This window comes from Schistocerca serialis, chromosome 1 (genome assembly GCF_023864345.2).
Source record: "Schistocerca serialis cubense isolate TAMUIC-IGC-003099 chromosome 1, iqSchSeri2.2, whole genome shotgun sequence".
In the NCBI taxonomy this organism is placed as follows: domain Eukaryota; kingdom Metazoa; phylum Arthropoda; class Insecta; order Orthoptera; family Acrididae; genus Schistocerca; species Schistocerca serialis.
In genome coordinates, this window is record NC_064638.1 from 625,253,461 (window position 1) to 625,262,561 (window position 9,101).

The 9,101-nt window shown below is 41.8% G+C and overlaps 1 pseudogene; it reads left to right on the plus strand.

The window, feature by feature from the left end:
* Positions 1-8,297: 8,297 nt before the first annotated feature.
* Positions 8,298-8,415, plus strand: LOC126419704 (5S ribosomal RNA; annotated as a pseudogene).
* Positions 8,416-9,101: the final 686 nt, after the last annotated feature.

The following is a 9,101-nucleotide window of genomic DNA, read 5'->3' on the forward strand; positions in this document are numbered from 1 at the left end:
CTTTGGGTTTATTAATATTTAAAAAGATACTTCACAGACACTAATGAGATATGCTTACCATCTAGGTTCGAAAAATGTTAGAGTGGTTATCTGCTAAACGTATGAGGTTCAATAGGTTTTGTTTTCTTACTAAGATTGAGCTCTTAGGACGCGACATGTTGTCAAACTCACTGAATGAATTATACAAGTAACGATAATTTTGGAACCTAATTCCGCTCTTTGAAAAATTTCTGCCGAAGCTCATGGTCAGAGTTCTTGTATTTGTAGAGGTAAAACACCACCATCTTTTTGCCTGGCCCAGACAAAATTTCCGACTGTATTATGCTATAAGAAAAACCACCTCAGCGTTACCCCAGCGCTGACAATAGAACAAGGCGATTGATACTGTAGGCATTTGTTTGTTTTACAGTCAAGTGTCTCACATCCTATGATCTTTGAAGGCTTCGCACCATTTAAAATGTTCATTACTGAAAAGTAAAACCCTCACTGATTGAATGGGAAGCTCTGATCCTGGGGCTCACAGCTGACGCTTGCCCGCAGAATTCTGTACACTGCATCACCTGCCGTATCATATATAGGCAAAAAAAGTTTCGATTTGTGTGTAAGTGATTACGAAATATTCACCTTGTTATGGTTATTAACCTACGTCACTGACTGTAACAGTGTCTGAAACAGGAAGTTATCATATCACAACAGAAGACGCCCGTGTAATCCCTCTTTCATACATGCTGTAAGCTTTACTTCCTCTCCTGTCGTTTCGGTGCTGCAAATAACAACCGAAAATTTACTGCTCCAGACTCACTTCGTGGGTATTCGTGAGTATGGTACACACACAGTGTTTATCCTCGAGGGGATTGATGAGCATTAGCCACACTACTCGCTACTTCCAATACCTGGCACCTCGTACACGTCTCTTTGTTCTCAAAAGAGATCGTTAAGACCGTAAAGCGTATTATATATTCCAGAGAATTAGACATTTAAAGTACTGTTGGCAGAAAAATATTGTCACACTTATCTCTGACACCGGACATCAAAACAAATACTGGCAGACAATAGACTATGCACCACTTCAGGTACGATGAATGTGAACTACTATTTCGCTTTACACTAAGAAACATGCCCCTCTACATACGTTAGTTTATGGTTAATGTGTTCATGCTTACTTTATTTGTAATTTTTAAAACTAGTAGTGACATTTCTGAGGGAATGACGTTAGACTTGTTCGTGAGGTGTCTGTATTGTTTGGCACGTTTTATATTACGAACTACACACACTTACAGATTTGCCTAAAGCAGTGTCTAATTTACTGCTTTCTACAGCACGGCAGTACAATTCTGAGTAAAGATTAAGTGAAAATAAATCAAAACTTATTTTGTCGACAGCTTGTTGCTTTAACGAAATTGCTGTTTAAATTTCGTTAAAGAATAAAATTTGCTTTTAAGTTAATTTTCTTTACCTTATTTTCTTTGCGTGCGAACTTTGTTGTAGAACCTCTCTCTTATTTACGTGTGGTAATAAAAATTTTCACTTTCAAAAGAATTACGTACATTTAAAAATTACGTGAACTCATATTAACTGATTAAGAATATTTGGTTGAAAATTAAATTCTTTATATCATTCGGCCTTGGCACACATTTTCTAAATGCAGTGGATTTTTTGTTAAATATTTTTACTGAATTCTTTCCCGGCGTTAGCTTTTGAACACAAGATTATCACTATTAGCAGAAAATGGTTAATTATTACCAAGTCGACATTTAATTATCACTGATCAAACCTACTTTGCAATACATTAAAGTTATTTGAAAGAACCAAAATTGTTAAATTTCAATGTTAACTATCCGTCTAAGAATGCACAAATGTGTAACTATTTTTTTTAAATCTCAGTCAGTCTCTGGATCGCTGTAAAAGAAGAACATTCTCTTAGTTCACTGTTAATGTTTATCTATCTGTTCCCGATTTACGGGTTTGGTTGATTTTTCCTTTAGCGGAACAATTTTTTAAATGTGCCGCCGCTGAAAATCGAACGGTCGCGGCACAGCCCAGCAACACCGCTAAAAAAATGCTGAAAACTCTTTAAAGAAATATTATAGATGACATGGGCAAGCTAATTTACATTAATAATACACACTTTTTATAAATTCTGATATATTTAGATCAAGCAATAATTCAACTCACATTAGTTCGTAATTTCTCCTTCAATGGCGGCTAAATCTAGATACAGACGTCTACCCATTTACCGAATACATCGACACAGCTTTCTACCGCTTTCAGCTCTAAACGAGGAAGACCAAAGAATACATAGCGCATTGTGCTTTTATAGTATTGCTGACTATTAACATTTCTTTGTAATTTCACGACATTATTTCCCTCTGGCTGAATTTCACATCTCTGTTATCTCAGATATTGACACATTTCGCAATTACATATTTAATATAGAAATATTACCATCCTAAATACAGAGAGAATATTACTATAAAAAATATTACAATAATAACAAATGTCTTTTACACAAAATTCAATAATATTTTTTTGTTAAATAATTACATTATATACAAATTGCTCAGAGTGGCGTATATGGTACAAATAAATTTCAGTTTGTTAATGTGTGAGTTTGCCAGGGAACGTTACATTGCCAAACACTGGTTCACGTGAAATAATGCAGTGGAATTCGTCGCTTCTTTTCGTTTTGCAATAGTTTTGAAACATTTCATTTCGTTCCGCTCCATAAATCTTGTATATCCGATGACGAAGATACGCTGAACAGCAATGTCTCCGAATTTTTTATGTGGAAACTCTTAAAACTTTAAAAATAAAAAAACATTATTAACACTCTACATATTTATTCTTCACTGCCACCCTGGCAACGAACATATTTCTCCCAACAAGAGACCAGTTTGTTGATTCTGTCACTGTAGGATGTTTGACGTTGTTGACAGAACCACGAAACTTTTGCTTGCACAGCTTCATCTCTTTCGAAGCGAAGTCCTCAAGGGTTTTCTTTGAGTTCCGGAAACAGATGAAAATCAGATGTGGCCAAGTCGGGACTGTATAGAGGATTGAGAAGTCGCACACCACTCTCTTACTTTGACAACAGCATCAGTCAGATTAATATTGATATTTTAAGAGATGATCTCAGTGTTCAGCGACCTGGACGTGTGAGTGATTCTGGGGAAACAGTGTTCAGTAGTTTTTACCTGCAGACGGACTTACGGGCTAAACCCCCTCTTCCTTCCATTTAGGGTCAGACAGAAGGGCACCAGTCCACAGAACATTTTACCTCAGGCAGTTATCAGTCCGTCACAGAAGACGGCCGGATGGCTCAAAGTGGTTTGAGGAAGCCCTTTAAGAGAGACTGCTGTAAACTGAGCATTTGTGCAAATGGGGAGAAGGTCATTAAACTTCCATGATTTCTCACGTTAGAAGCTGGGACGATATGGACAGAGTGGCTGGCGTATGTGTCTAGTGCGGTTAGGACTGTAAAGCCCCTCCCCCCCTCCCAAACCCTGACGCCAGAAAGTCGCCAGGTTTCCTTTTAGTGAAAGGCAAAAACATATATTTCACAGGAATGACTGTCTGAGAAGCTTAAGAGTTTTCTTTCAGAAATTGGAAATGGTCGACCCAGAATGATCAGATCACTCCATAAATGACAAACTGTGGCCCCATCTAGGTAGATGTTTTTTGTCAAAACGTGGCCATGTTTACCGTGAGAACGACGCCTCCCTAGTCTAAAATGTTCTTTTCTCAGACGAGAGAGAGATCTGGAGTCACTGTTTGGCTCCTCTCACGATAATAAAAGCTCTTTCAGCTCTTCCAGCATGGAAACCCTGGTGTCGTGTCTGGGTTGGCTAACAAGGCCAACAGAACATTCAAGAGGGAAGATTTAATGAGTAGCGGATAGTTCGATTGGTTTGTGCATTGTGGGGGCAATTTTGTTTCGCTAATTCGACTTGCATACCGAGACTTGGTGGAAAGTAGTTGATTCTTTGTGGGCTTCGTCTTCTGGTCCTCCCCTAAGAGAGAACTTCATGTCTTTCCCTAGTCGGTGAGACTATCGGTCCGTATCTTGTGTTGGACTAAGAGCCAGTGGAGCTGCATATCAGCTCGGAAATATCGAGTGTCATGAGTGTGAACTTATTCTTCTGAATCGGCCGCCTGACGTTTGACAATTCCCGCACATACCATTGTGCCTGTGAGTCAAATTGGTTTGGCCAGACCGGCGAAAGGGTGCACCTCACACTGAAATCTGCCGGGATTTCAGGGCTCTGATAGCAAAGTTCCCAACGTTCTGATAATCAGAACGCCACACTGTGTAGTTTGCGTGTTTTCGTGGATGCGTCAGAACATTACCAGTGCGACGTCTTCCGCTGCCGCCTGAATCGAGGTGAAAGGGTAAAGTATTGCTGCACCAGCGAGGGTTGTTAAATGATATTCAAAGCTCCCTGTCCTCAGGTGAACCACAGTCTGTGCACAGTTGTTCGTAGTTAATTCCATTTGAACAGAGTTCGACCTCACAGTGAATTCATGTAAACAAAGTCAGATTGTGTTGTATAAGGGATTCACTCAGGGAAGAATTAGTATAGCTTCCACCCAAAAGTATGCTTTACCTATCAAACACCATTTCTTATCTGATTTGTGTTTGTCATTTTTGTGCAAGATTTGTCAGCTAGCTGTAGTTACTAAAGGTTTAATAAAAGTTGTTATAATTTAACTTGTATACGCCAGTGCTCTCGTTCATACTCCCTCTACTATTCACTGTTTTTGGTTGATTTGGTGATACATGAGTAGCTTCACTCACACATACATTTAGGTCAAAGTGAGTGACGGCTTGCAGGATAATCGATGACAGTCAACCAAAAGTGTCGGCTTGTTGTAGGTGTTGCAGCCCTTGCCTGTGATCTGGTATTGTCATTGTTGAAGTTGAGGGTGCTCCGTGTGTGGACGAACTCGTCGAATTCTAAACTCTAGAATTCGGAGCCCTCTAGCGGCAGGGGGCTGCATATTTGTAGACATAAAGAAAAAATATGTAGAATGTTAATAAAATTTGTTTTTTGCGGCGTTACTTCTCAGAACGCCGTCGTAACTCTACTTTGAGCAGAGATTCGGGGATATTTTGATTTGCATTCTAGTGACAATTCATGGCCGCCTTTGTAGTCTGGCAAGAAATGAAGTACGGTTGTGTTTGACTCTGGCGCTAAGTCATACTCTGTTCGACATCTGATTTATGTGGCTATCACTGTTCCTGATCCCTGGTTCTGCATCCCTGGTTCAGCTTAGGATCCTCTGACGACATGAAAAGTTTTTTCAGAAATCGTTACCAGGTACAAATTTCTAGGTACAAAACTCACATTCAGGTTGCAATGGCAGTACAAAAAGATTAACGAAAGTACATACAGATACTAAAGTTTTCTTTACAGTCTAGACAAGTGCTGTAGTCATCCTTCCGAGAAAGAAAATGAATATTCAATTAGTTACTTCTCTGTTGTTCATATTTTTTTTTCGTTTACTTTTTTTGTACGAAATGGCTGCCGTCTTGTGGTGTGTTCAGTTACTTCCGTTGCAATAGATCCTTGGATCTTGTTAACAACTATTCAGAAGCTGATGACTACATCGTTTTGATCCTAATGGTCAGGAGCACTTGTTGCACTCAACACTGTCGTATGCGAAACAGTTGCCGAAGTGTGTTGATGTCGAGTTTTCGTTTGTCGCTTCTCGCTTTCTGTAGACTTGCTAAAGCTCACTTCTGCACGCTTTGCGGCGCTCATGGAGACTTGGCGGACTACAGGCAAGATACGAAGCAGTACGTCTCGGTAACTGGTAGCGCCATTTGATCTCGTTTCTGCCCATTATGTTTGAATCCCAATTTTATTTCAGCTGCAGTTTCGACCTGTATGGGCACAGAATTACTGTGTGACATGGCGGGTGGCTATTACTAAAGTGCAGCTACTCGCATACGTCCAGTGAGGGCGGTAATTATCGTATGACAGCGAAACTTGGAAGATATGCTGACGAGTTAAAGCGGAACAGATTGAAGCCCGAAAAAAAATTACTTCCAATTTTGGCCACCAGATACAAATCTGTCGCTATCGATCACATATTTTTATATATGCAGCACCACGCCGACCTCTCCAGTGCTCAAACTGAACAAACTGTTATGCCTTTCTCACTTGATTGGTCTTTTCTACCCACATCCCGCTCCTAATATATTACGTAACGTAACATTTGTGTACGTCTTTCTTGCATTCACCGCGCCAAATATACACCTGATGGCCAAATCTGGAACCTTCTTTCAAGCGTAAATCATTTCATCACTAACGCATTAGAATATCTACCAACTTTCGCTACCATACGATAATTACAGCCTACACTGGACCTCTGTGAGTAGTTGCATTTTAATTGTAACCACTCGGTATTTGTTGTTACCAGCAACATTCTAAATGTGCTCAAGTTAGCACAATATTGCTACTGTTACGTTAAAAGCGTAAGTAATGCAATTTTTTAGTTTACTAATTTTCAGCCGCAAGGGGTGATCTTTCATAATGCACTAGAGAAGATAGACTTACTTTCCCACACCGCTAATAAAAAACCTTTATTCTCGACAACGGGTTTCGTTTATCTTAAAATAGCAGTAAAAGTGTTCTTCCTCATGAAGTGGCAGATACGTAACAGACCAGACGACTGAAGCATCGGCATGTGAGAATTAAAACAACTGTTACACAGTTATACACCACATAGTCTGTCTTACGTGCTCACAATAGAGCATGGGCATGGGTGTGTGTGTTTCCCTTAGCGTAAGTTAGTTTAAGTTAGATTAAGTAGTGTGTATGCTTAGGAACCGATGACCTCAGCAGTTTGGTCCCATAAGACCACAAATTTCCATTTTTTCCGTAATGGGGGCCAAATATCCCTCAGTCCGGTGGCCAATAGTGTAGAGTACCTTCCAGCAGTCTTCCCTCACTACCGACGTCGGGCTTTGTAGTGTCATTCAGTCAACAGGAAATGTGCCACGAGAATGCGACTACACGTCATCGGTTACTCAGATTCCCCTCTTTGTTTCCTTTGCCAGCAACTCGACACTGATGACTGTCGCCTGATCTGTTCCACTTTGCACGACGACTGGCCATTCGTGCAGCAAATGACTGGCTGGTACATCCGAGTGCCACCTGATGTGACCCAATAAGGTGGTGGGCCGTCAGTTATCTTTTCTGTGAGGGAGCAAAATCCATCCTCGAGTTCTGGCACTATTTAAAAGTAGCCCAAGCAGCCCTCAAACACACGCCACTTCACCGACTTTTGAAAATTCCTGGCAAATTAAAACTGTGTGCCGGTCCGAGACTCGAACTCTGGACCTTTGCCTTTCGCGGGAAAGTGGTCTACCATTTGAGCTACCCAAGCACGACTCACGCCCCGTCCTCACAGCTTTACTTCTGCCAGTACCTCATCTCCTATCTTCCAAACCTTACAGAAGCTCTCCTGCGACCCATGCAGAACTTTTAATTGTCAGCTATTTTCGAGTGGTCTTTGTCACGCTCCCACTTAGTTGGTAAGTACCAGAATCTGACGGCACATAGCCCTTTTCCGGCGGTATCTGAGTTTCAGCTGCCTATATCGATTCTACCCGCGGCCACCACAGATGAAACAGTGCGTCACAAATGCGCGTTTACTACATTCTTCTGTTTTATGTTTCTACATAAGTGACGTACGCTCCCCGTAATTGCGAACTAATATTAAAAACATAAGAAGTAGTAAAACGTAAACAGAAACCAATAAAAATGAATATAAAAGGCCTTATACCTCAACTGCTTTCCATATCTCCCACTTTCCTGTGCGACAGTGTCTCGGTGGCGGTGAGAGGGACACTTTGGCTGGGGCTCGGGGACTCGACTCGTGCCCACTCCGCCCCCCGCCCCCCCTCCATTCGCCACGAACCCCCGCCGGTCCATTCCATTGAAGAAAAAGAAGAAGAAGGAAAATGGAATAGGTTAAGGCAACTGCTCTCACAAAACGAGGAATCTAGGGTAGAGTCTCCGTCTGGTACAAGTTTTCATTTGTCACCATTGGTTTTATTTCGATTCCCGATTGGAGCTGAAGTCTGAGTTTCTTTTGTGTCATGTTATCAACTTATTATCGGCGGCCTCCCGCTGATGCTGGTGTGGACAAGTACGAAGTTGGATTCTGCTTTGCCGCAAACCACTTCGTCACTATACGACTGCATTACGTCGCCTCCAGTAGTACAACATCATAAAGCAACCACGAACACCACATACATCTACATTTAAAAGTTTTTTATGCTTTATTTTGGCAACGGCCTTGTCGCAGTGGATACACCGGTTCCCGTTAGATCACTGAAGTTAAGCGCTGTCGGGCGTGGTCGGCACTTGAATGGGTGACCATCCAGGCTGCCATGCGCTGTTGCCATTTTTTGGGGTGCACTCAGCCTCGTGATGCCAATTGATGAGCTACTGGACCGAATAGTAGCGGCTTCGGTCAAGAATACCATCATGCGACCGGGAGAGCGGTGTGCTGACCCCACGCCCTCCTATCCGCATCCTCCACTGAGAATGACACGGCGGTCGGATGGTCCCGGTAGGCCACTTGTGGCCTGAAGACGGAGTGCTTCATTTTACCTTCGTTTGGCCACCTCTGGGGTTGAGGGAACTAGATCGGATGTAAAATTGCTCCTGAAAATTTTGGACTGTTGCAAGTTACTTAATCTAACCGAAGAGAAAGGAAATTTATAGCACAATTGAATAAAAGGAGGGACTGCATAATAGAACTCATCAAGGGATTTGAATTTGGTAATGGAAGGGTGTGTGTGTGTGTGTGTGTGTGTGTGTGTGTGTGTGTGTGTGTGTGTGTGTGTCGGGAGGGGGGAATGAAGACTGTATAGGAGACGAAGGTGTGAATTGCAGCTTGAAATGTATGTAGGTTGTAGTTGTGCAGAAATGAAGAGGCGTGCACAGGACAGACTAGGGTGGAGGCCTGCATGAAATGAGTCTTCGGAATGACTAAAAGAATAATACAGTGCAAGAAGGCAGAAGATTAGCGAAGGTGTATACCTATCATTGCAGGTGTGTTACAGTTGATCACCAAAAAGGCAGCAA